At 38.9% G+C, this 27,755-nt stretch overlaps 1 protein-coding gene and 1 pseudogene across 1 annotated transcript in view; both read right to left on the reverse strand.

Annotated features, from left to right (window-relative positions):
• The window catches only part of LOC139479677 (QRFP-like peptide receptor), a 123,399-nt gene that overhangs the window by 35,950 nt on the left and 59,694 nt on the right, over positions 1-27,755 (reverse strand). The window lies entirely within an intron of this gene.
• LOC139478274 (uncharacterized) lies at positions 21,973-25,230 on the reverse strand (annotated as a pseudogene).

Here is a 27,755-nt window from a genome sequence, read left to right on the forward strand (position 1 = left end):
CACGTTTGATTTACAGTTACATTTGATGTAACGCAATTATTCTGGTGCTCGTGGGAAATATGTATGATTTTGTTGCCAAATGCCTTCCAACCCTAGTCTTTATGATTATGTAACGCTGTTTTCCTTTCCCTTCTCGGATTTGGGAGTAAACTGTGATGTCGGTAGTGGACTCTGGGGATGGAGTGAGTGAGTTGGGTTTGACGCCGCTTTTAACAGTATTCCAGTAATATCACGGCATGTCAGCTTAATATGGGAGGAAAGCCCGAAGTGATGCACGTCTCAGACGTTTTACCACTTCGGTGAAACCCACGAGCACGTGTATGGTGCTGCCAAACCTAGAAACATAATCGGGGCGAACAGGGATTCGAACCCACAATCCTAGGTTTCTTGCGTACCCAAGATACACAACTATGCACAGCGAATCGCGGCGGCTTAGACGACTGGGCCACCCGGGCCACCCGGGCCACCTGTGCCCCCCCCCCCCCCCCCCCCCCCCCCCTCCCCCTGGGGATGGACATGGACATGGCTTGAGGCAACCTTCTGTGTCTTTATATATCACGTCTTCACGAGGTTAACGTTTTGAAAGACAAACGGTTGCTTTCTCTCCAGCTTCAATGCTGTGCTTCGATTATCGTATACTTCACAGTTACTGTTTACCGTTAGTAATGAATTGCTGATTGTGTCAGTTGCGTTAACTACATATCCATCTGACATTTTACGTTGTTTTTGGATTAACACATGCACAAAGCAGTGGCACAAATGACGATTATCATTAATGGCAACAATAAGGATGCTGAAAATGGTAATACGGATAAATGTATTTGTCTATGTGAAAAGTGGTGAAACAGCCAGCTCTTGCGTACAATACAAAAACACAGGGGCCTTATAAGACGCCTACACCATTTCACCTTCGCGATAGCACGGAATAGCCTCTATACATTATGAATGAGCACTGAATGAGAAAACCAGATGAGGCAGTGATCTCCAAAGACTTCAACATCTATTTTTAATCTATGGTCCAAACAAAGTACAACCTCATCCATATGTTATAATGAACTTGATATTATTTTATGCAGCAACATATTTTTGTAAAAGCAAGGGTTTTTGAAGGCAAACGATCTGCTGCTGTTTGACAAGAAAACTAGATGATGCACGTGTTTAGGAACGAAAGTAGTGAGAAATATCCCAACAAATTACATGATGATAAACATATGGGTCCAAAATGAATAAAATAGAAAAAATCATTCCGTTAATCTTTACGGACACAATCTGTGTTTTGTGGGTTGAAGCTGTTTTTCACAACACGTAAGTCGAACCACAGTGATCAGCTTTAATGACACTCCAAATGAATGAATGTAACAGTCATTTACCACTTTGGTAAAGATGCTAAAACCCAAGAGTAAGCATCCGGGTGTGCCATTGTCATTACGAGTGAGTGGAACGATTGAGTGAGTGAGTGAGTGAGTGAGTGAGTGGGAATCAAATTGAATGGAATCTGTTTCTGTGCTCTCGTATGAACGTTTTATATTGTGATGTGTGTTCGTTTGTTGTTTAACGCCGCTCTCAGCAATATTCCAGCTATTTGACGGCGGTCTGAATATGATCGAATCTGGACCAGACAATCCAGTGATTGACATCATGGGCATCGATCCACGCAATGTGGATACGATGACCTGCATCAACCAAGTCATACAGCCTGACCACCCAATCCCGTTAGTAGCCTCTTACGACAAGCACAGACGCCTTTTATAGCAAGCATGGGTTGCTGAAGACCTATTCTACCCCGGATCTTCACGGGTCTTTTATATTATGAAAAACGATTAAAACGAAGGTTGAAAAAATGGTTTGACTATCATTCATCTCTCTTAGAATGTACATTGTTTACACATTATGCTCCTTCACAACGTTTGGAGCTATAAAAATCCTTCATTTCCATATTTTTTGCATATGCTAACCCTTAATAATTGCTGACGTTGTTTTGTAATTTATCCTGACAAAGCGATCTCCCATATGGAATATGTCGAGTTAAAGTCTCAATATTGCCAGAATCAATTGGAATATTTTGATAAATGATCCATCTAGACCCTAGGCCGACAACATGTTGATCCACCTCAGTGTTATCCGTGATCAAATATTATCCTTTCCTATCAACCCAAGGCATTTTCATTGATTACATCATCCACGCGGGGACTTAGTGCTGGTATTTATGTAACAGAGGTGACGGGCAATGTCATTTTGGGGATTCCAAAGAGGAATGGATTTTGTTCAAGTGGCCAGTACTGACATCTCCCAGACACACTTTGCCAAGATTCCCAGCTGAGATGTTACCTTCAATACTTCGAGTGCCTAAACGGTGTTGTTTTGATAATAGGGAACGTAAAGTTACACGTTTTAGTACCAGACAAATTTCATTCAATAACTTTTGACGAATACATATCGACCGATGGAGTGTTAGGTGTTCCTTGCTTCCTGTAACGCAACGTCATGATAGTCAGAACAAAAACCTGTCTTCTACAACACTCCAATGACGATATCCCTGTATCAACCCCAATTACGAATATTTATTGATCTATGCATGTAATTTCTTTTCATTGTGCACGGTTACACACATATTTTTTATGTTTCTATAGTCACTTTCCACTTCCTGTAAGTGTTGTACCAAGTTTCTGGTGTAAAGGTTATGTAAGTGCCCAGTGATATGCACTTTTTAAAACTGATACGCATCTTGTCAGCATGTTTAAATTCTAAATATGTTTAAATTATCGGGATGTTGTGTTTAGGTGGTGTTAAGGCTGTGAGACGAGAGCTCATTTCATGTGCTTAGAGCCTAACTCTTCAAAAATGCATTCCGTTTTGGATGTAAACACATTTCTTAACATGTCTTGTATGCGTTTACTTTCTGAACACATTTTTAAAGTTTATTACAAAGTATGAGTTGCTACATTCTTCTTGATTATCAATCTGTCTATGACGTGTTGTGCATAAATATAATCTAAGATTTAGTTTTGGGATATATTTATGAATGCGTTTTTGGTATTTAGAATATTAATCATAAAATGTAAAAAAATACACTGAATTCAATTGCAGTTTCGGTTCAAAAACGTTCAACCTTGATTTATAATCCGTTTTAGGAAATATGTTTTATGGGTAATTTTCTTTATTAACTTGGCCATGGTTTTGTTATGAAATGATATGTCCATGCGACGTTTATAGCAGTTTATCATGATAAAATAAAGACTGTGACTACACGTTGTGCGATACCCACGCACAACGACACAGAACAGGATACGACATATGATTACAACTCAACTTCCCCGACGAAAGAACTGACACAATGACATGGCGAATGGACGTGTGTCCTGTGCAATAAATCAGATCCATTCCCATAGCCCTCTGGGGATGGGCGTTGGACAGCATGTGATTTCTGAGAAGAGACTACTTGTTGGAGGCGATTTTAGTGTTCCGATTATTTGCAATATCCTCGACAAGTGAGGGTTTTGAATAAAACACAACGTGTCATCGTGGATCCCAACGATACTCACTTGTGCAACTTCAAAGCTTTTCCTATCCGAAAATGAAAAATATGACCTTATAAATACTACTTTGATGGAAAAGTCGCACACATAAACTCATTTTATGGTTCTGGTTAGATATGCATACTTATTACATAGATTCTGAATTACATTTCAATGAGGTCATAAAGCGAAGGTTGAATGGTGTGGAGTATTTGTGAGTGGGACAATAATTTTCGTTGCATAATTCAAAAGTAAAAATCGGCAGCTTGGCCCGAGGAGAGTGTATAACTAACGCCTCTCACGTAGAAAGGTTGGATAGTTGAGGGACCCCACAAGAGCCAGAGGGAACGCAATATTCCACGGAATATTCTTACAGCGACATGAGCAACATAAAACGATTCTCTCATTTATTACAGAATCAAGGCGTGCCACTGAGCTGGATGTGGCAATAGAGATCACGAGACGTAGCGGTGTCAAGAGTACGGTTTCGAGATGTTTCTGGTTCATGTTATTTATCAGTAAACACATACTCATATGGACGTTTAAAGTTCCAAATGGGCAATAAACACCATATGTATTTTGCTTGAATGTATATTTGCACATTTTAACCAAACCGTCGTCCTTGATCCCAGGTTCCAAACGAATGTCGAAAGTGTCAACAAGTAATGATAAATAATAACAGTCCGCTTGTAAAATGCTTAACTCAGGAAGCTCTGCATTATTTCCCCCCGTGTCAATGGATCAGGGTGCACTCGTAGTTTTTCATTCTCAGCTCCTTGGAGAGTATACAACCCAAGCGGCATCTGAGGCACTTGCCCAAGGAGACACATATGCTTCAGTGTGGGGCAGGAGAGAAGCCCTGTAAAGTCTCACGGGTCTGAACAGTCATATATTCAACTACTCTTTACGACCAATGTCGCTGAACTTCGCCTAATTGTCACCTCTGCGCTGGACACAGGACCACGTTCCACGATGTTTGGCCTGACTGATTGTGTGTCGTCCTACCCCCATGACGTTGATAAATGTTTATACCAATTACTGGCGATGGTCTGTCGGGGCAATTCGTACTCAACTGTCAACAAACGTTCGAGAATCAGCTGGAATATTAATAACGTAAACAGAAGCGACAAAACCATATACATATTTTATAAGATATCTCTTCGAAAAGCAGACTCGTTTGTACGATTATGGCTGTATCATGAGCATGAGTTTATGAATCACTATTAAATAATGATGATACCAGGTATTCGCAAAAAGGTAAGCGTAATACTATCCAGTCCCACCAGTGACCCCGCACAAACACATGCAACGGCAAATCAATTGTTTACCTACAAAATTACGGAAGCATGTGGTAGAAGTCAAAAAAGATAATTGCATCGGACATAATGTTTGTCAATGATGCGTCAAATTTACTTCTGAGCAAGAATCGTAAGGCGTTCTTTGAAATCTTGGTAGAAAGTGCATGCTTGTTCACTAATACACTCATCAACCGGCATTAACGAGATGTCCGGTATGAATGAGGTGATCAGTAGATTGGGTTTAACAGAGTTGTAGTTATATCACGACGTGACAGCTTAAAGCCCAACGTGACACAGGTCATGGACGTTTGCCACTTTGGTCAAGCTTGTGGGTGGAGGTACGACGCTGTTATCAGCTCACGAATCATAAGCAGTGCAATTCCTAGGATTCTGTACTTCGAATTTAGGCGACTTAGATGACAGTGCCACTCGTGTCAAGCCGATGTCTGGTATGAAAACAAGGGAATATATTTGTAGGAGGCAGTGGTTACTAATTTTCTGTTGTCATGTTAACTGCTATTGTCATAGTTTGCACCGCAGCGAGACGATAGCGCCTCACGGGAGAGTACCGTTCATGTATAGTCCTAGATCGGGATACGAGAAATTTCATAACCTGCATAGTTTGGCCTTTCGTTGAGAAATGTTCTCATTTTGTCATGAGGTACGCAACTCTGCGTTTTGGTTTCAAATGCCAAGTTGAGAGAGTTGGATTTTATGCCGTTTCGAACAGTCTTTCAGCTCTATCAAGGTGTATCAGATGAATGTGTGAAGAAATTGATGCATACCGTATACCTTAACTGATTTGGTGAGACCAACAAACACATGTATGGTGTTGAAAAAACAGGGAGTATAATGAGGAGTTATCTTTGATTCGAACCTGTGCTTAGCGGATCTTGGTATGGCTAAGGGACGCAACTCTGCACACTGAATTACAAGTTCTAAAACTTAAAGGCAACTAATAATGACGTTTTTACAAGCATCAACACCCGTTGGAATATGAAACACTACCACAAGAGATGACATTTTGTCTGAGTTGAACGCCCCAACCTCGCCTTATGCAAAGATGTCATCGACGAAAGGTGAATCTATTTACGTCTGTCGAGCTTACAAGACGTATGAGTGTAATCCCTTCCTTGTTTCTTGTTCATAGTCAGTAATGTGGTTAACACTAGCAAGAGCTAAACACATACATGTAACATTAAGTGGTCGACAGTTGTTAGTGCCAAATACTTGGCTATATGTTACATTGAGTGGCCGACAGTCGTTAGTGCTAAATACCTGGTTACATGTAACATTGAGTGGTCGACAGTTGTTAGTGCCAAATACTTGGTTATATGTTACATTGAGTGGCCGACAGTCGTTAGTGCTAAATACCTGGTTACATGTAACATTGAGTGGTCGACAGTTGTTAGTGCCAAATACTTGGTTATATGTTACATTGAGTGGCCGACAGTCGTTAGTGCTAAATACCTGGTTACATGTAACATTGAGTGGTCGACAGTTGTTAGTGCCAAATACTTGGTTATATGTTACATTGAGTGGCCGACAGTCGTTAGTGCTAAATACCTGGTTACATGTAACATTGAGTGGTCGACAGTTGTTAGTGCCAAATACTTGGTTATATGTTACATTGAGTGGCCGACAGTCGTTAGTGCTAAATACCTGGTTACATGTAACATTAAGTGGTCGACAGTTGTTAGTGCCAAATACTTGGTTATATGTTACATTGAGTGGCCGACAGTCGTTAGTGCTAAATACCTGGTTACATGTAACATTGAGTGGTCGACAGTTGTTAGTGCCAAATACTTGGTTATATGTTACATTGAGTGGCCGACAGTCGTTAGTGCTAAATACCTGGTTACATGTAACATTAAGTGGTCGACAGTTGTTAGTGCCAAATACTTGGTTATATGTTACATTGAGTGGCCGACAGTCGTTAGTGCTAAATACCTGGTTGCATGTAACATTGAGTGGTCGACAGTTGTTAGTGCCAAATACCTGGTTACATGTTACATTGAGTGGTCGACAGTCGTTAGTGTCAATACATGAAATTGACTTCTACTGCTTTGTAAATGTATGCATTACTTATTGAAACATGACGAAAGAAGTTCGATTAAGGTTGCAGAGAAGAATGAACCAGGACGTACCAAACTCATGCTTGGATTACCCTGGTACTTGTTAGCCATTGTGAATATCAGTTCATAGGCAACCAGGTCAATCCCAAGGATACTTTCATGCACATTGGAATCTGGCTAAACCTACATGACGTAATTTAAACCTGCCATTACATTGTATGAGTAAAGGACAGACAAACTGTACACGGTCACAATCGCATGTAACAGTTTATATTTACACATATATTTAACAAGCTAAATATAATGAAATATTTTTCAGAAAAATGATAAAGAACCCAGCACATGCGCACGGAGTATCCGGCATCTTAAGCATGATACACTTATTCTAGACAAAGAAACGCCTGTCTTATTGTAACTATTAGCAGACAAGTGCCTATGTACACTATAAACAAAGTGTCTTGCTATATGAAAGATTTCTCCTTTCCCCTGAGTGTATACCGGATTTACATAAACTTGAGCTTCAGTGCCTCGTGTTGAAGGAGGCGTGCCTGGGGCCAAGACATGATCACTTCGGGATGTCTGACTTCCCATTGGTCTGGCAGCTATTAGCCTTATTTCACAATTAACATGGCGGCGGGTATGTCCCGTCTTGTCGCATGGAGACGTACATGTATTTACAAGCCGTTAACGACTTCTGGCTTTCCTCCCACATCAAGCTGACACACTTTGCTGTAACTGACATGCTGTTCAAAGCGACGTTAACTCCATCGTACTGTGTGTACACATGTCCATGCCGGCAACGTGGCTGGGTGGAGAGATGTTTGTTTGTTATTTTACGCCGCACTCAGCAATATTCCAAATATATGACGGCGGTCTGTAAATAATCGAGTCTGGACCAGACAATGCAGTGATTGATATAATGAGCATCAATCCACGCAATTGGGATACGATGACATGCATCAACCAACTCAGTGAGCCTGACCACCCGATCCTGTTAGTTGCCTTTTACGACAAGCATAGTCGCAAGTTACAGCAAGCATAGGTTTCTGAAGACCTATTCTACCCCGGATCTTCACGGATCGGGTGGAGATAAGCCATGGTCACATACTCATGATCATGTCATGGTTAAAGACTGCGCGGGAAATGTCACATGCAAATGGAACGGCTTAAGTCCAGTGTTTCAATGTTTCTACCTATCCTCCGAAGTTATACCACTGTCACCAAAACCGAATTCGATGTCGTGAACTGACTTATCAACTGACATCGTCTTACATTCCGCATTAATAAAATATGTTGTATTTATTTGACACTTATACTGTTTAAAAGGGGCATATCCGACGATCAGTAATATGCTGGCACGTGCAGCAACGGCATTGCATGTGCATCAACCCGTGGGTCGACGTACGCTGTCACAAACCACGCCCGGTCGCTCAGTGGAAAAAAATCATTATGTTACAAAACCAAACATAATATATGTGGTTGCAGGTTCGATTCACGTCAGTTCACGAGGAATTCGGGTGGAAAAAATGATGACTTTTAAACCAGCGATTTAATTGATATAGTTAAAAATCAAAACCTCAATTTTTGATACAAATATAACCACACGTCTTAAAAGACCCCAAAGAGCACGCCTTACCGGACAGTTCAGACCTCCCTATGTATATTCAAAGTCTCTCTCGGCTTTCAACTTAATTGAGTCCAAATTCATGCTCACAGGGGAAAAGCCGTATAGAATAATGGGATGACGTCACCGAAGGTGTAAAAAATCAAACATTTAACCCCACACAGGTTCCAGAGATGACGTTTTGTATGATACCCACCATTATACTTCTCCAAGACATGTCATATCTGCAGATGCGTTTAGCTTGTTTACCATAAAACATTTGCAATTTAACCCTTGATCATTAAATGTTTGTCAGCATGACATGAACCGCTCCAAAGCACCTTAATAATTTCGGTCTGTAAACAATCTTTGCTTAGCGACTGCCGACTGAAAATTTGCAAGTTTTCCTTTTTGTCATAACTGTATAGGCACATGTCAACGTCAATAAGTTTTGCGCACGTTGTTTCTTTGATGGCCAATTCTGGTGACTATGCCGTGGAACGAGTGCAACATGGGAAAGTGAATGTTGTATTCTTGCAAGCAGTTCATAATTAGTACGCTTCAGGAAAACACGTTGAGATGCGTCAGATATTTTTTAAGTACTCAAGCATATTCATGTTATGTTACAATACGTTGTTGCATTTTGCGAGCATATACTGCTCAACATTTGCTAAGGACACCTCATTTGGCTATAGCTGCTAGAGCAGTTTATCAATGAAAAACTAAAGTGCTAATGATGACATCAATCATATAATGTATGATGTCATGAGTAAACAATTGATAACAACAATAACAACACCGGTATTGTGGCCATCGAAAGGTTTGGCTCTTAGCAAACGTTGAGTAGTATATTAAACAACATCTTCAGATGTGAATCAAACCGGTGACCTTGAAGGTGACCAAGAAGGACGCATCATTGTGAACTTGACACCAATATTTACACTGACAGGTGTCACAGACAGTGACCACTGATTAAACAAAGACACAATAATAACGACGCATCCACGATATCCAGGCTCCTGAAGAAATGGCAATCACTGCTACAGCGATTTAATACTGAAGCCCCAATAGAGCCTGTTTCTTAGCAGAATCTGAGATTAAATCCATTCATTTATAAGACTTGTCAAACACTGGACGCAGCAGCGATAATGAAAAACATATCAAGGTCAATCAATGAAGCATTCAATGATTAATATTTCAATCTGTTTGACTTCATGGCATCTTTATGTGATATGACAGATGATTATATGTTGAGTTTATCAGCTATAAACAGGGTATTTTTCAAAGAAACCACATTGATTTTGACGTACTGATCCGTTGTAATCGTGATACAGTGAGTGAGAAATTCCTGATGGTGGCCTCGAAGGCTTTGTGTTGTCACCCGATTCAGACCTCTCTTCTGACAATGATCTTTCTGATGATACCATGTATATTTTGTATATTCTGTAATCAAATCTGTGATTTACCGATTCAGAAACAATGGTCAATTCAGAAAAGTAAACAATTTAACCAATCATTTCCACAGAATCAACTTGATAAATTGAATTAGATTAGTTCAGTGATCTCTCAATGCGGACTGTTCTTTGCATGACATTAACTGTGGCGTGTATGCTGCTGCTCGAACGCTGGAGGAACGCCATACAGATTCCAAAGACATTGAACCACAAAACGGTAATAAACAAAATCATCAAAAGAGCAACCGGTTCCACAAAAAACTAACTGAAACAAGGAAAGATATATCCAGGATAAAACTTTGCTTGAAATTACGTTCCTCGGGGCAATCAATGTCAAAACGCCAAAAGACAATTAGGAAAAAAAAGTCTTGATTAAATTCTTGATTCACTGAAGGCAAAGTTAAAGGTTTGGATAGAAAGAAAGAAAAAGTGGGATAAGAAAAATAATTTCACGAAACCAAATAAACTGTCTAATGATAAAATCTAAATGATAAACAGTTTTACAGAAAAACCAAAGGCAACCAATGGCAGTGATGAGAAAATACCCATCTGACTGCCTGAAAAAGATGATTAAAAAGTCCAAATCTAAAACTGTGCCAAGTATTCGAAACCGGTTTTCGAAACTGTTTCCTTGTGTCCAAACACAATTACTTCACTAGATGAGGTCGGCTGGCCTGAAAAGTTAAACAGAAGGCTTTCTGTTTGCTGCTCAGGATCAGTCACTTCCCACTCGAAACCGTCAGTGTGTGATTTTGCATTAAAATGTAAATATGAAATGTAGATAATGCAATGAATTTAATGAGACTGTCAACACATTGTCAGTGGATGTCCAGATTTGGCACTAACACAGTATCTTAAGCGACATGATGGGTGTAGGTCGATCACTTTATTACCGTCTTCGTCATGCTTGTGGTTTTGACACAGAGGTCCATCCATGGAACGACCCGGAATATGTAGAGGGCGGCATGGAAAATGATAAATACAAATTTCTTTGGAATAGGCCCTTATACAGCCTCGGACGTATCCAGGCCAACACACCTGATCTTGTCCTTTTTGACAAATCCAATGAAATCCTTTATATTATTATATTTTCTGTCCCTTTTGACACTAATGTGATTGACAAGATTCAGGAAAAAAACATGGCAAATATGCAGACCTCGCTTTCGAAATGTCACGCTTGCCTCCCAAGTTGTCCGACTCCCCATTGTTCTCGATGCCTTAGGTTTGGTACCTCCCAATCTGTTGACTGACATCGGGAGAGTACCCGGCTTTGCTACCAGGAATACAGCCCTTCTGACAATCTGGGTAATGCAGAAGGCTGCAGTGTTTGGGAGTTCTGGGTGGGTTTGACGAGCCAGCGCTTCCTGGGAGAAGTCCCATTCGCTGTCTGGGCTGCGTGTAGAGGGGGCAAGGGCCCTGAGCTGATGATGAGCCTAACCAGCCTGACTGTGCCAGGATCACCCGAACACTCCTTGCTGCATTTTTTTATTTTAATCTGTAAATAATAATAATAATAATAATAATAATAATCGCTGTCTGGGCTGCGCGTAGAGGGGGCAAGGGCCCTGAACCGATGATAAGCCTAACCAGGCTGACAGCTGTGCCAGGATAACCCGAACACTCCTTGCTGCAATTTTTTATTTTAATCTGTAAATAATTATTATTATCATCATCATCATCATCATCATTATTATTATTATTATTGTACTTTTGGTGCCACATGGTTAATCAGTAAAAGAGACACATAATATATTCAAAATTAACCCTCTAGCCATTACTTCCCTATATATGGAACATCATTCAGAGCAAAACATTACTTATCATGATAAATATCTAGAGTGCGCCACGAAGAAGCTGTACCTGCACCAAGATGTAGATGGCATGTACAGAAGTAATTAGCAGTTACTTGAAAAACTAGTCATATTGGAAGTCTGCACACTTACGATATTTACCCAGGCTTCTTTTAGGGTAAACGAATCAGTTCTTTTTTAACAACATAGCTGCAGTAATGAACAGTTACAGAAGGCGTAGAGGCATTTCAAAGTAAACTTAGTGTTTTTGCATGTGTACAAAATGCCCTTAACATTGTCAAACACGTTAAGTAGCAGTCTGGAGATTCGGTTAGTTCTAGCTTGTATTGTGCATGCATTTGGTTAACCTATTATCGTTTTCCCTACTGATTAATTAATGAAATATGTATTCAAATATAATACCTACATTTTTATAAGCGTACATGTATATGGGCCGCTTTCAGTGAATTTATAAACAGTAACGTTGTGCTAAACAATTATGCAGTAACTTTTTGTGTGATGAATGTTTTCGATATAAAAAAACAAGCCATACTTTTTTCTGGTGAAAAAGATAATTTCCATGTACATGTATTTGTAAATATCATGTTTTGCATCAAAGTGTTACCACAATATCCCATTCATAAAATTGTGTGGTACAATTCAACCGATAAAAGTCACGACCTTTCTTGACAAACGATAGGAGTTCCAGATAAAATTCCAATTTCCAACAATCATCTCCTAGCAAAATCTCCTAAGCTTCCCGGAGATTTACAATAACCTCAAGACAACAATAGCTTTCTCTTGACCAACAAAGATGAAAAAGTTACCACAGAGAGTAGCTCGCGATAGAAACTCTCAGAGATGTGAACAGGAAACATGTCTTAATAGCATACACGGTACGGTTCGGAAGCTACGTTGCCTTGTTTGTGACGACAGTGTTGCATTCTTCGCAGAGGCCTAGGAATTGTCCAATATCCTGGAGACTGTCAAGTGCGTAGATGACTGTTACAACTTGCAACCTGAGATCAGGACTCATATTTCCGTTAACTGTTCTAAAGTGATTCCTACCTGATGTAATACTATTGACGAACGGTTTTCGAGAACAAAACAGTCCAGAGTGATCTGTCGAGATGCGAATAGACATTTATTAGTTTTAATATTTCCAACTTATGAAGTGATAATGATAGCCTTCTGACGCCAGAAAATAATCAGAATAATAAAAGTGACTATTTTGATACGCTATAAATCAAACAAGCGGTTTCATTGCCAAGACGTCAATCATTGTATCGCTAGTTTGATCTGGTGGACAAGAACTGATGAATTCAATTCCACAAAGGCATTTGAAATCGCTTTGACGAAAATCTTTGAAAGGAATAGGAATTATACATATCTGTGTCTGTAATTGCTACTTAAGGGTCATTCAAAACGTTTAGGCGTTAATATGCGTTTATGCATGCTGGAGGATATTGAAAAGTGACACCTATCTTACAAAATATCGATAAAACCATCTTCACAGAATATAGATCAATATGTACCTGAGTCTTGTGACGAATTGAACGGAGAAAATATGAGCGTGGCCATTCAGGTTTATGTCATTTGTATGTTCTCAAAAGATAATGTAATGACAGATAAAAAGTCCACGCACTTACATATTACAAATATAATTGGTCGATGTCATAGTGTAATTCCGTGAAACAGCCTTGTGTCTCATAAATATTTCAACGGAGCCGTTTTGTTCTTCCCAGGCGTTTGTCATGAAAACAAAATGACTAAATGAACACACTCGACTGTATTGAAAAAAGGGTTGACACAAGAAAAGCCGATCGTTGAGTTAATACATTTTAAATAAAACATAGAATTATGGTAAAGAACCTTATCAACGTGACGTTATGGCATCATTGATTTTATCAACTTGTCAAATTATAAATGGTAATTGCGTCTCTTTGTGACAACATAATTTTGATTTCTAATATGGGGGCAAAGTTTAGGCAGTAGAGTCGTGCAAATAATAGCAGTTGACATTAAAGCCAATGCGTGTTTTTAGATTCTGCTGCAAAAACATACAGTAATATTTTTCTACTTTTCCCCTGAGATGAATATATTCGTGCGGTAAAAATCTCGACGGCTGACGATGGTTTCAGTGATGAGGGTTTAGTGGGAAGGCTATGTAGAAAAATGTCAACTTAATGAAGACATGTTGTCGCCAGAGATAAAAATTGGTTTATTTTCGTAGCTTTCTTTCCTTTCCGGAAGTTTCTCTTCCGACTATTCTTTTAGGTTGTACGTCTTTATCATCGTCAAACATGGTTCCTAATTGCAAATACTGTATTATTTCTCGGAAGATATGGACGTTCTTTTCGTGGGTCGTTGTGCAGAGTTGCGTCCCTTGGGCAAGCCAGAAACCTATGATCGTGATTCACGGGGTTCAAATCCTTGTTCGCCCCGATTATGTTTCTAGGTTTTCGGGTTTCATCAAAATGGTAAACACATGAGACCTACATCATTACGGGCTTTCCTCCCACATTAAGTCGACACGACGTGACATAACTGGAATATAAAGCGAAGTTAAACCCAACTCAATCACTCAATAAGTATTTTCATGCATGTTTTACGTGCGCTTGCAAAGCTCCTTTTTCTTTTGAGACTTAGCTAAGTTTCGGACTTACATGTAGCATTTATATGAATATCAACTTAAGTCTCAGACTTAGCTAAGTCAGATTAAAAAAACTTAAGTTTAGACTTAAGAAAAATCTTAGTTCTTTTATGAATACCGCCCCTGACTAACTGACACCAGGCTTGTGTCGTGGCCGATTGTGTGGCCTCTGTCGTCCACAAACACAAATATATTCTCCCAAGAAAGCACCGGACTAGCTAAGCTGAAATTTTCAATATGGTCACCGCCTCAGCATATTTTTAATCATATTTTGTTTAAACCATTTGGATTAAGTGTAAGATCTTAGTCCTCAGTATCTTTACAGAACACATTTGAATACCAATCCTGACAGCAACATGTGTCAAATGTTGTTGTTTTGTTATTGACGTTTCAAACTATTGACTATGAATTTTTTTATATTAGCTAAAGTGTCGTGGTATCGTGGAACCTGTTGTATTTTGATAGATGGTGAGATGTCATTGATATTGTAAGTCAGTGGCGTATTTCTGATGAATTATTACAACTAAATGTGTTCAAACATTCACAACGATTATCGTTGGAAGGACAGTTACCTTGGAGGTGAAGTGTTAATTCCTTACAATGTTTAGCACAAAGCTTTATATAGCCAAGTTCATAGGGTTACATTAATATTTGAAACACTATGATTGTCGTTAGACAGGTGTTTGTTTTTCAAATCATATTTTCTTTCGCGATGATGATCGCGTCATCAGCAAATACTAGCCTGGCAGATTCTTCACCCTGTAAAACGGACGCAGGGATCTACCCAGTCAGTAAAACATAATACCACCTAAATTGATCAATTTCTTTTTGACATATTCGTGTTTATAATCAAATGCTTGATTGTCTAGATTATCGAGACCATTTATACCAAAGTCGCTTCATTTCCAAATACATTCTACTCAACGACATCGATTATGTAAGCTGAGGTATGTCACTGGGTGAGTAATCATATGAATCAGCTTTCAGTGCACAAGTTGTAAAATGTTGGCAGTTTTCATTATTTGCGCAAACCTTGTATTTCGAGTTCAAGTGATACAAGAGGACACGGGCGGTACAGTTTGTCAAAGATACCTTCCTCATTCATGCCAGCATCAGCTGATTGTTTGTTCGCAGCCTAAATTCGCTCTGATTATGATCCTTGGTTGGTCGGCATCTCATGGATGTTCCCAAATTGAAAAACGTCGAAGACCTTAAACAGTTTGGACTTTCCTTCCACATTAACCTGACATACTGTGATATAACTGAAATACTATGTTAAACATTCACTCATTCACCCCATTTAATGGACCCCGAAAGATGGCGTGTGTGATTTCTCTCTTCTGACTTTGACGTTTATACCTTTCAACACTCCTGCATGGGGTTACCACACGATGGAGTTAACAAAACACTCTCCACAAGACTGTATGACCATGGCTCCTTTGTCTTTGACCGTGGCCTAACTAACTGAATTGTTAGTAAAACACCACTTGGCAATGAAGGAACTTCTTTTTTCCCCTATCATTTGTCTTGATGAAAGAACAATTTCATGAACCGGGAAGTCCGCACGGAAGGCTAACGAATGTAGTCTTCTGCCACGGCGACATGGGAAGAAAGGGTGTGAAATTAACAACTAAATATTTACTTACATCAGTACCAATAATTTTGCTTATCCCTTTATGAACTGCGAAATGTGTATTATGCAATTTTTATACACTATGTTACTCTATGCATTCTAATATTTGTACAGTCTTTGTGATTTTGAAGCTTTTCGTTCAACGAAACGAACAGACAGAAAAGAAATTACTATTATCTTGATCAGAGCTATATTTGCTCATAACAGGCCCATCAACATGGGCAAGTAATATATAGTTGATTGATAAATGTGCTCAAGTTAGTCCAAAACGAATGGTATACTTGCCCCGAGACATGCATTTCATAACCAACATCGGCAAAGTGCGAGGTGCACGTGCGAAAGGCTTGGGGAACACATTTCACGTGCTTCACGCAGGCCCGACCAACACAGTGTTCTCACAGTTGAGCATAGAGTTCCTGAATATCTTTCAAAATACATTCAACAAAACAATGTTTTTTAAGCATTGTAGGTGCTATAAATGTTGGACATGGTTTAAATAAATTAGATTCCTCCAAACCGGGATCAAACTGTTAATTATGACAGTTAGACCCTGCGGGCTGCGCCTCTTGCTTGGAAAGATCTAATTTATTCATAGTCCACTTTCCTTCCTGTCGAGCAATACTCCTGCAGCACCAGCCCTCTGTGTCTACATTTCTTTTGCGGTACAATAATGCATGCTCTTTCTACCAGGATTTCAGAGAGCGTCATACGACTCTTGCTCAAAATCTTTCTGATCAAGGTTACAGCATTCAAGGCCTCAGTAAAGCTTTCAAAACGTTTAAAATGGTAGACATGTGTGGGTTATTTCCAAATCTGACGCATCAGTGACAAGAATGATGTCCGATGTTATTCCCTATTTGACTTGTACAACATGTTCCCGTGTTCTTTTGCAGGTAACCAATGGACTTGCCTTTGCATGTGTTTGAGGCGGGGGTCACCGATGGGGCAGGATACGCTAACCTTTTCGCGAACACCTGGTATCATCACTATTTGAAAGGGACCAATAAACACATGCTCGTGATATAGTTGCATCGGTGGCGGTGGTAGTGTCCGGTGCGGCTGTCTGTGTAGGACTGTGCCGTCTGTTTCCGTGTTTATTTTCGGTTGGGCGGTTGGTTGGTTTGGTTGGTTGGTTGGTTGGTTGTTATCCTTATCCCACTATCTACCAAAATGTTAAGTTGGTTGGTTGGTTGGTTGGTTTGTTGTTTAACGCCGCACTCAGCAATATTCCAGCTATATGACGTCGGTCTGTAAATAATCGAGTCTGGACCATACAATCCAGTGATCAATATCATGAGCATCGATCCACTCAATTGGCATCGATGACATGCATCAACCAAGTCAGCGAGCCCGACCACCCGATCCCGTTAGTCGCCTTTTACGACAAACATAGTCGCCTTTTACGGCAAGCATGGGTTGCTGAAGACCTATTCTACCCCGGAATCTTCGTTGGGCGGTTGGCTTTGGTTTGACGTTGTTTGTGACGAGTGTCACCGGGACATGACACGCTGACCTTTCCGCGAACACTTGGTATCATCACTATTTAATAGTGGTTCACAAAATCGTTATCGTACACTTGACTCTGCTTTTGGCAGAGATATCTTGTGCATCTGGAAAAGGTTTTGTCGCTTTTGTTAACAGTCATGTACAACATCTTTTAAAAGTCAAACGTCTACTGCGCATGGTCATCCAATTACGTTCTTACCTCATCATGAATTGTGTTCATCTTGATCATTATCGATACATAAACATAGTTTTGACAAATACTGATATTAAAACTGATCAAAATGGACGATTTGACACCTCGGAATACCATGTTTGTGTTTAACAATCTTTAACCCAACATAAATTCATTCAAGAACCATAGAGTCTCACCACTTCCCTGAGAATCAAAAGACAAACATAACCAAAAGAAAATAATGTATTCTTGATGAATGAAGCCCATTTGTTTCTCCCAACTGCATAACTAACAATGAAACAATGTCTCGATATCTGTCTCGAGGAGTACCCACATGAAACGACCACATTCCCCTAACACTGCAACGTGACGTCATGTGTCTGCCATGACAATCTTTTGATCATGTAAAATGTATTATTTGCTTGTTGAAAAGTCCATTGTTATTAAAGAATGGCATGATATGACATTAATACATCATTATTCACGAAATAGAAAAGACTTTAATAGAAAAGACTTAAAGAATAATGACTAGTTTCATTGATTGTTCCCAGGATAGAGCGAACTCTGACAATACACGAATAAGTTTATATATATCTTTCCCGAGAGGATGAACGGGAGGGTTATGTCTCCCTATATGTTTGCCGCATCCAACAGAAAAAAACAGTATCGACATGAGAGATTTATTTTTACTTGCTTGGGAAATAACCTTTCCAACTTCAAACGGTGCAAAGAGTTAGTTGCTACAAAGAGTGCACAAAAGTCGGAGTAAAGTCGATAGTTATCGCGTCAGTTATTGCTCACAATAAATACCTTATCCAGAGGTCACTTTTGGGTAGTGGATTTAAAATCAGACATTGATTTTGTGTCGTTTTAGCTCGTACTTCAGTTCAGTTTATCTTTCCATGGACGGATTCATCCACTTAACCAAGCTTCATCGACCAAGGGACAGAGGAACAGACTTGTGTGGCCAAAGAGGATCGCCACAGATTGTTGCGCTGCAGTAATATACTAGTATGTTACGCCATGTATGGTGATCAGTATTCGTCCATCAACAAGCCTTGAACCAGGACCTCTGTTATCCTTATCCCACTATCTACCAAAATGTTAAGTTGGTTGGTTGGTTTGTTGTTTAACGCCGCACTCAGCAATATTCAAGCTATATGACGTCGGTCTGTAAATAATCAAGTCTGGACCAGACAATCCAGTGATTGATATCATGAGCATCGATCCACGCAATTGGGATCGATGACATGCATGTATCAACCAGGTCAGTGAGCCTGACCACCCGATCCCGTTAGTCGCCTTTTACGACCAACATAGCCACCTTTTACGGCAAGCATTTGGTTGCTGAAGACCTATTCTAGCCCGGATCTTCACGGGTCCCCAAAATGTTAAGATACATGATATAGAACAGATTTATACTAGCTTCTCGTACACTGACAGACAACTTCGATATAACTCTAACAGCCATCCATTCGGACATCAACTTAAGGGGATGATTCTCCTTACTGTTCAGAGGTGGTCAGCGGAGTACAAACGGGGAAGAGACAACCTAAAGTACTCACGGAAATGACAAAAAAATGTTTTTCTCAATTTAAAAATGTTGCGTAGCTGTAAATACGAAATAACAAAACAACTCGAAAAGTACTAGTCTGAATTTGCTAGTTTGATCTCAGTGAACAATACAAAATGTTCTTTACATGAGGTAATTTGTCGGCACTTTCAATATTCAAAAATAAAACTAAGTCCAAATTGACATAGCAGAAACACTCTATAGGCATTATGCACCTGTTCTCACCTGTCGTCAAGGTGTCATAGGTCACCTTGATCTACTTACACCTGGTTATGCCCTGTTTCACAATAGTCTGTTTTATTCTCAGTTTTACACATTTTTACGTGTAAAAAGGCATAAAAACATTTGATACGCTGTATTTGTGCCACGGCCCAATTAGTACTAATTTAGTTGTTTGAATATTTACATATTTTGTACATTAACTGCATTTATTTAAGATCTGAGGTCGAAAAAACAGGGTTTTTTCAATTCCGTGAGTACTTTAGTAGATAATTCAACATTATGATCAGGGAGACCTTTAACTGCCACCACTAAGAACAATGTTGATATATATAGATGATCGACGAATTACCCCACGTCACAGAGACGATAAAACAGGCATCTCTCATTAGTAGATATTTGGCAATAAAAACCGTCATAAATATATTTGTAGTGATTGGCAGTGGTAGTTATTTATAGAAAAACAAGTTCATTAGCAAGTTTAGTCATTAGCTCAAGTTTTGAACCGCATTCAACAGCAGCGATTGCAATTAAGGGTTATCGCCCTTGTGTATACATGCATATGGCCGGTTTCATCGTTTACGAAGTGTTGGGATGAGACAGTTTCTTGAGGGCTGTCTGTTCCCAATTCCCGCCAGATTCCAACACTATTCAAGGATTTGTACAGTCACAAACTTAATTAGTGAACTTACATTAATTCTAGGGCCTAGATATTAGCATCGATCGGGAGCGATGACATCTACCACGTCCATGAACATGATCACCGATCTATTTAATCACCTCTTACGACACGCATAGGTTGCTGGTGACCTACATTCTTACCCAAGAATCACAACAGGGGGGCTTCATATTTGACCCATTGTGTTACCTTTCCGACTGTAAACCCAATACTGCTTTTCACTATAATTTATTGTCAATGATAAATTGATCTTGTGTGGTCATTCGCTGATTTCACATCTGCAATATGTTCGTACAGATTTCCGAGTTAACCTTTAAGGCAGGGCGGGACAACTTAGGAATGGCCAGGAGTCCGAACTTGACCACACAGAAGGAAGCGAGCTACAAAAACATGTTTTATATCATTGGAAAGATCTCGAGGAGACAAATCCAAATAATGTGTGTCCCAGTGTGTACACATGTTTACAAGCTCAAAAATTGGCTCAGAAAATGCATTACTGCAGAAATTTCTGGCAGAATTTTTTTTTTCTGCAGAAATTTCTGGCAGTATTTTTTTTTTCTACAGAAATTTCTGGCAGAATTTTTTTTTTTCTACAGAAATTTCTGGCAGATTTTTTTCCTGCAGTAATATTTAGCAGGATTCAGGAGAAATAAGGTTCAATCATTGGATAGTTTAATCTGGAGTTGCTTTAAATGACCTTTTTCCCAAAAAACAAACATTTTTAGTTCACATGATTACAAGCACAAAAAATAAACTAATTTCGTGAGATCTTTCAAAAAGATATTTATTCACATGCTATATTACAAGACATGTCCTTGAGCGACTTTACACTATGTCTCATGGGTGAGGCGATGTTTCCAGCGATGGGTCCTATCACAGAAGAAAATAGCTGTATAGATGAGTGGATCCATATTGTCTAATATGATAAATTGCAGCCTATATGCAGCTTAGAGCTTACAATAGAGCCTACGGCATAAGATGTATTATGAATGTAAATAGTGTGCTTTACTTACGTTTTCTTCTCAACATACTTGAAATGAATTTTTTTTCCGTCTGGTCATTGAAACCTATGTGCACATATTCTGAAAAGATATGAAAAAGCATTCAAATGCTTTTCATTTCAGTAATAAACACATTCCACATGCCTTAGCCACATGAACAATGTGAACAAGAAAGGTGAGGTGAGTTGAAATTGGGTTTAACGTCGCGTCCAAAATTATTGCACATATATAGCGACGTGCATGCACGTGTGTGTGTGTGTGTGTGTGTGTGTGTGTGTTTGTGGCTGCTTGTACTAGTCCGGACTGATTCTAGCCCACTAAAATACCATTCCGCAGTTTAACATGAATACCCTGCTCAGTACACAGTACATGACTCCAAGCTGACCAGTCCCTGTTTTAGCTCCCTAATGCAGAGCGCGAGACAGGGTAACAACAAGTACCATCTTTTAACGTCTTTTGGTATGACGAGGCCAGGGATCGACAATGTAAGAGCCATGGGGCCTCTACTTCGTCACCTTTCTTTAACTAAATCAGCTATATAATTATATATTAATTCTTGTAACCTGTTCATTAATTCTTGTTACATGTTTACCAATTCTTGAAGCTTAAAAAGTCACAGTGAAAAGTTTTAGACAATACAAATATGTAAATAGTGATGCGCTCTGAAGATAAATGTAAAAATTCAGATAAAAAGCTATGAGAAATTATTGATGGTAAGAAAATCATTAATCATGTTGTAATCTGTGTGAAAATTTTTATAACTGATTATGTTTATGCTCTATCTTTGTATTCTGCTTACCTCTAACCTAATCTTGTTTGTTGATAGCCAGTCCAATGTAGGTTCACTTTCTGATTTTGGACCGATAATATTTTGGCTTTATACCTGTATTTGTTTTATAAAGATAAAAAATAAATCATGATTGAGGCAGAAAATGAAGGGTAACATGAATTTCCATTTTCACTGTTCTGTAAATAACTTTTGCCCCACTGACATTTTCCCAGAATCTATTATTAGCAGATGGAAAACACAACACTACTGGAATACAAAGTGTATAGAAGTTCTTTTAAAAACAACAAGTCAAACCAACCAACTCAAACCACTATGCACTTCCTGTCAGAAAACATTTAACTCCTATCACATGTCTCCCTAATTTTGATAATACAATAACAAGTTCTTGTCAGTAACTGTAACAGCAATCTGAACATAATCATAAAAAAAATACTTATGTGAAACGTGATGAAAACAATTCAATATATGAAATTTCCTTCAACAATGCAAACAGTAATTACATACCAAAGGCCATCCTCCTCAATGCCTCCACAATCATGCCAACATTGAATTTGCAGGGGGACATCTATGGACAAAATCAGTGTTATGTGTGTTTATATTAAAGCATGGTACTAAGTGGACAAAGAGGATTCAGTCATTTCTGTATATTCTATTTTGAAGTTTTCAATTTATATTTTAACAATTTAAAGCAAGGGCATATCAGATTGTTTGAACTGGATACTGATAATTCATATCTTATACCAGATGCTGTATGACAAATAAGCCAAATAAGGGTCGAAGGATACACAAATACAATCCACATTGTATTAACAGAGTGCCTGTACCTTTGCCTGTGTTAATTTCTAGTTTTTCACAATACTGATCTTGCTATAGGAAATGTGGTGATTATCATATTGATTAGACAGTGAATCATTAGCTCTCATCTGAATGAAACCCATGTGGATAGTAATGTTGCCAAGGATCATAATCAGGGTGAGTCATCAATTTTAGTTATAGGCATGCACAGCAACAGTGTCCATGGCCCATGAAAATCCACATACATGTATACACTAGCATATGAACGTGTCAGTTACTGCCCATTATTTCTATAATCTGCTCACCTTTTTATTGTGCCGCCTTCTTTGCAAGTATGTCTCAACCTGAAAGAGAATCAAACTATTGGTTTACATATATTAGGAACTATCTACCATTTTTAACATATTAGGGTTTAGTCAATTAACTATAAATCAGTTACATATATATTAACTTACCATTTTCTCAGTTTGCACAATCTTAGATGCCTGAAAATAATAGGTCAGATTAATTAGAAGCATAAAAGGTCATAAAAAGATCCTAAAATGGGTCCTTTTTATAAAATTTTGGTACTTAAATGTAGTCCACACCAAAAGATTCAGGTGCTTAATCAGTCTGCCTGACATGTATTTGACATTGATATTCTTTTTCTATGACCTGGCACTTAGTTCAGAGAAGATGACAAACGGAAGTTTTATAACTGACAGATGGATTGAGGAACATTGCAGTGAGAGCATTTATTTGTGTGAATCCATTTATTAAAATGGTTAAGTGTTAAGGAATGTTTGAAAACAGCATTAATTCAAAACTAAGCCGTCCATATATATCCAATCCATATATGGAAAGCTTTCCTAACTTACCTTTTCAGATCCTGTTTTCCTCATGCTTCTAAGCCTTGAACTTGAATGTGGAATCTGATAAAGAAAGTATTAAATACCTTATGCATATGAATGATATCAATGTTACTTAAACACCACTCTTACAAAAAATTAACTATTACCAAAAACAACATTGTATTCATATTCAAGTCTGCCAGACATATTCAAGACATGCAGTCACTGAGCCTTACCATCACAGCAATAACATTACTTTTCAAGCTAATATAGTAATTCATTTAATATACCGGTATGTTGTTCATGAAATGATTAAAGTTTAATTACCTTTCTACTCTTTTGTGGTGCTCTTCCTTTGTAATGTATCACCTGAAAATAGTAGTTTTTCGAAAAAGATACCCTAGTAGGTACATAAAGTTACATAAATTGCATACTTCTCTTATCATAGGTATTCAAAATAGCTTATTTGATCATGTGGATCATAATAACTTTCAGTTACATACATGTAGTAATATTTTAGTTTAATTAAGAATAACAAACCATGTGTACACACAATGTTTAATATGCACTGTAGAATGAGGTTAAAGTATACAAAAGTATCAAATCTGACAAAGTACTTACTGGAAGATCCTGGCATTCCAAGACGGGTAGATTCTAATAAAAGAAACATATCATATGGGTGTATGGTTCCATAATATGTTACTCACTAGTCAGTTGAACTTCTCAAACAATTAACACACTTCGATTCACATATGCAGATACATGCAAAAAGAAAACTGCTGAATATTGGGTCAAAATTGCTTTATAAACTTCTTGCATTTGAAGTCTATGGCAAGATTAAGTATACGGTCATAAAGAAGTTAGTGAGTTTAACACCGCTTTTAACAGTATTACAGTTACATGTATATCGAGGCGTGTCAGCTTAATGTGGGAGGAAACCCCGAAGTGATGCAGGTCTCAGACGTTTACCACTTCGGTGAAACCCACGAGCACTGGTATGGTGCTGACAAACCTAGAACCAGGGCAAACCAGGAGTCGAACCCACAATCATAGGTTTCTGGTGTGCCCAGGGGATGCAACTCTGTACAGCGAATTGCGGCGCCATAGATGAATAGGCCACCTGTGTCCCCGGTAACAATAGTATGCAAACTTTACAGGTACAGGTGGGCTATCTGGGTTTCTGTTTCTGCTTTACTAACCTCATGACGTTCCTGTGCTGATTCCTCATGGAGTAACCCCTGCAACATAATGTCAACGTCAAACTAATTCAGTTGAAAAATGTACATTATATGTAAATGACATTTTTTCTGAGGATAAATGAAATGCCTAGTTCAGACTATCCACTCAAAAACACAGCAACTGGGCTTCATTGCTCATCCAATATTAGGAGCCTGTACATGTCATGTAGGTTGCTGTTGTCATCATGTCACCGCTAATGGCCTCATGACCAAGATGAAATAATTAAGTAATTGTCCCTGATAAGCCCCAAACATAAAGTAAAAGTATTAGCTCATGGTTCATTTTCACTGAGTATGAATTGTTGTAACTCACCTGAACTAGGGTCACTTGTAGGTCCTGGTCATCATCATTGAATGCATAAACCTGTAAACAAGACAATACAACAAATACAGAGGTACTTATCATATAGCTCTTATTTTGTAGGAGAAGATAGGGCTCTTATGCTACTGAACTGGGGAATTTCAGGTTAGAATTGGTCCACACCAACCAATGTTGACAGTGTCATGGCATGGTGGCATGGATTGTTGCTCATAACAACAATCACCCGACCAGGCTGTCTTCAAATGGCTTGAATATTGCCAAGTGTGGCATTAAATAACACGAGGGACTGAACTTGTCATGATATACATACTGCACAAACCACCCAGAGCGCCATGCGGCCAGCCTGGTACAGGACTAAGCTGGTCCTCACCACTGACACCAGCTGATCACTGCGCCGGAATGTATATTTGGCGTTGCTGTTCAAGTTCGAATTTCCGACAGCATAACCTGGTGTCCGATCTTTAAACAGTTCGGAACGAGTGTGAAGCCATGATAAGAAATATTATTATTAATGATTGAAGCCACCTTCCCAAATGTGTGTGCTGCATAAGCTGGAGTGGTTCCCCTTTGATTTTCCAAAATATGAATCGACAGACGGAAAGAAAATTAATTCGCTTGACATATCCAGTTGGGGTACTGGGGCACCCAAAGGACTAATGATATTTTATCATTATTGAGGTATACCGCGTATACAGTCTGATTGATGAATGACCAGGTGAAGAACCAACACCCTCCCTAAACCCTCCCCCCTCCCCATAGTAGCACGCTCACGGTTTTCAATATATACAATAACATACTAGATGCGAACTGTTTAACTGACAACTGTTAATTAGTAGTGGTCAAGCCTCAGTGAATTTGCTTTTGGAGTGTGTGTGTGTGTGTGTGTGGGGGGGGGGGGGGGGGGGGGGCATTTCTGAAATATATAAGGTGGATTCAGTCGGAATAAGGATAAGATAATGATCACATAATTTTTATTGGAGGCTTTGAAAGTTGAGGATCGGCGAAACCGTAACATACAGTGTAATTAACAAAACGATCACATGGCATGATAAAGGTGGCGCTGATAAACAATACCCTTCGACCACGCGCGCGAGACAATGTATCACCGTATGAAGTGACAATACCCGAGAAAATTTAATTGCCTTGTTGGCAGGAAGTCTGGCGGCACAGCACGTACAATATGCATCGCTTGGGTATTCCAAATTGTCTCTTTCCTTTGCGTATCAAAATTGGTAGAAATAAATACACTACACTTAGACTCTTTCAAAACGCGTTTCGCATGTCAACAAAGCCACACATTTAAATTGTATATTTCCACGTTCTAGGGTCGGCGTATCCAGAAATAAAACAATAAATATTTTGACGACTTACCTGTATCGTAACTGCAAGACGGTAACCAGACGTAAGTAACATTGCTGACTGCGCGTGGTTCGGGATCTTTGCTGTGGCTGAAATAAAGAGTGCTATTTTTCACAGAAAGAGAACACGTTGCTTGTGCCATTGTGCAAAGACTTTTCAGGAATGCGCAAGTACTATTCTGAATATACACGAATATATACAAGTCACAAGACAAAGAAGGTATTTACATGAAAGATATGTCAAATCTCGATGTAAGAGACCCTGAGAAATGTAGATTTAACTGAATACAAGCCAATCAAGTGTTACTATCATTCATTACAAATGGATAATACGATATTGCATTATAGAGAGGGTAATTATAGCTACCTGAAGGAGCAACCATATGTCCACTCTTTGAAGTTGCCGCCAAACCGGACGCGAAATTGTAACTCGCAAGAACACTGTGTACACAGCTTCTGTCTAAATTTGGAGAAGCGTAAGTGTGTTGAAAGAACAATATGAATGTAAGTCAGGCATGAAGTTGCACGGATGAACCGACGTGAGACTTTATAATCCGACAGTTGTTCATATATGTTATTTAATGCGTGATTGGTATTACCGCTTAACATGTAAGTTTGTATTTCTAATAAAAACTATTCGTTTACATTTGCGATACAATATAGAATGTTGAAATAGTTTTGTCCGGATAGCAACATAACTGTTGCATAGGATATGTTGATTAATGATAATACTATATGAAAATTCCTCGAGCTGACTTACACTACGGATAGTGTACAAGACAACAGTTATAGAACATCACGTGTTATGGTTGATGGAAACGGCAAAATATTTATTTACAATATATGTTTTTCCAGGGGAAGAGCCTGTTTCAAAGTATATGTCTAAAAAAAGAGTAAACTCGCTCCTTGTCGGACAAAACTAAATGTAATTAGGTTAACTACCTATGTACATTATCAGTGGATTACTTGAATTAATATCAAATTGTAACCTGAGATGCTGGTGCCAAACCTTACAACAGATTACGTGACCACCCAGTGAACACTCATGGGGGCGTGATATACACCCTTGTGTTTGATTTGCAAAACCAATCAGCCGTGGACGCCCGACCATAAAAATGGTGTATGAAGATTTAACCCTAATTACGCATCGTTAAATATCGTAAAATCTTCGAGAACGTTCAGTCAGGCGGGATAACTATTCAACAAGTAGGTAAATCACATCGAAAACCCAAGTTCTGGTCGCAGTGAGAA

Source organism: Haliotis cracherodii, unplaced genomic scaffold, assembly GCF_022045235.1.
Source record: "Haliotis cracherodii isolate W230 unplaced genomic scaffold, xgHalCrac1.p SCAF_4, whole genome shotgun sequence".
Taxonomy (NCBI): domain Eukaryota; kingdom Metazoa; phylum Mollusca; class Gastropoda; order Lepetellida; family Haliotidae; genus Haliotis; species Haliotis cracherodii.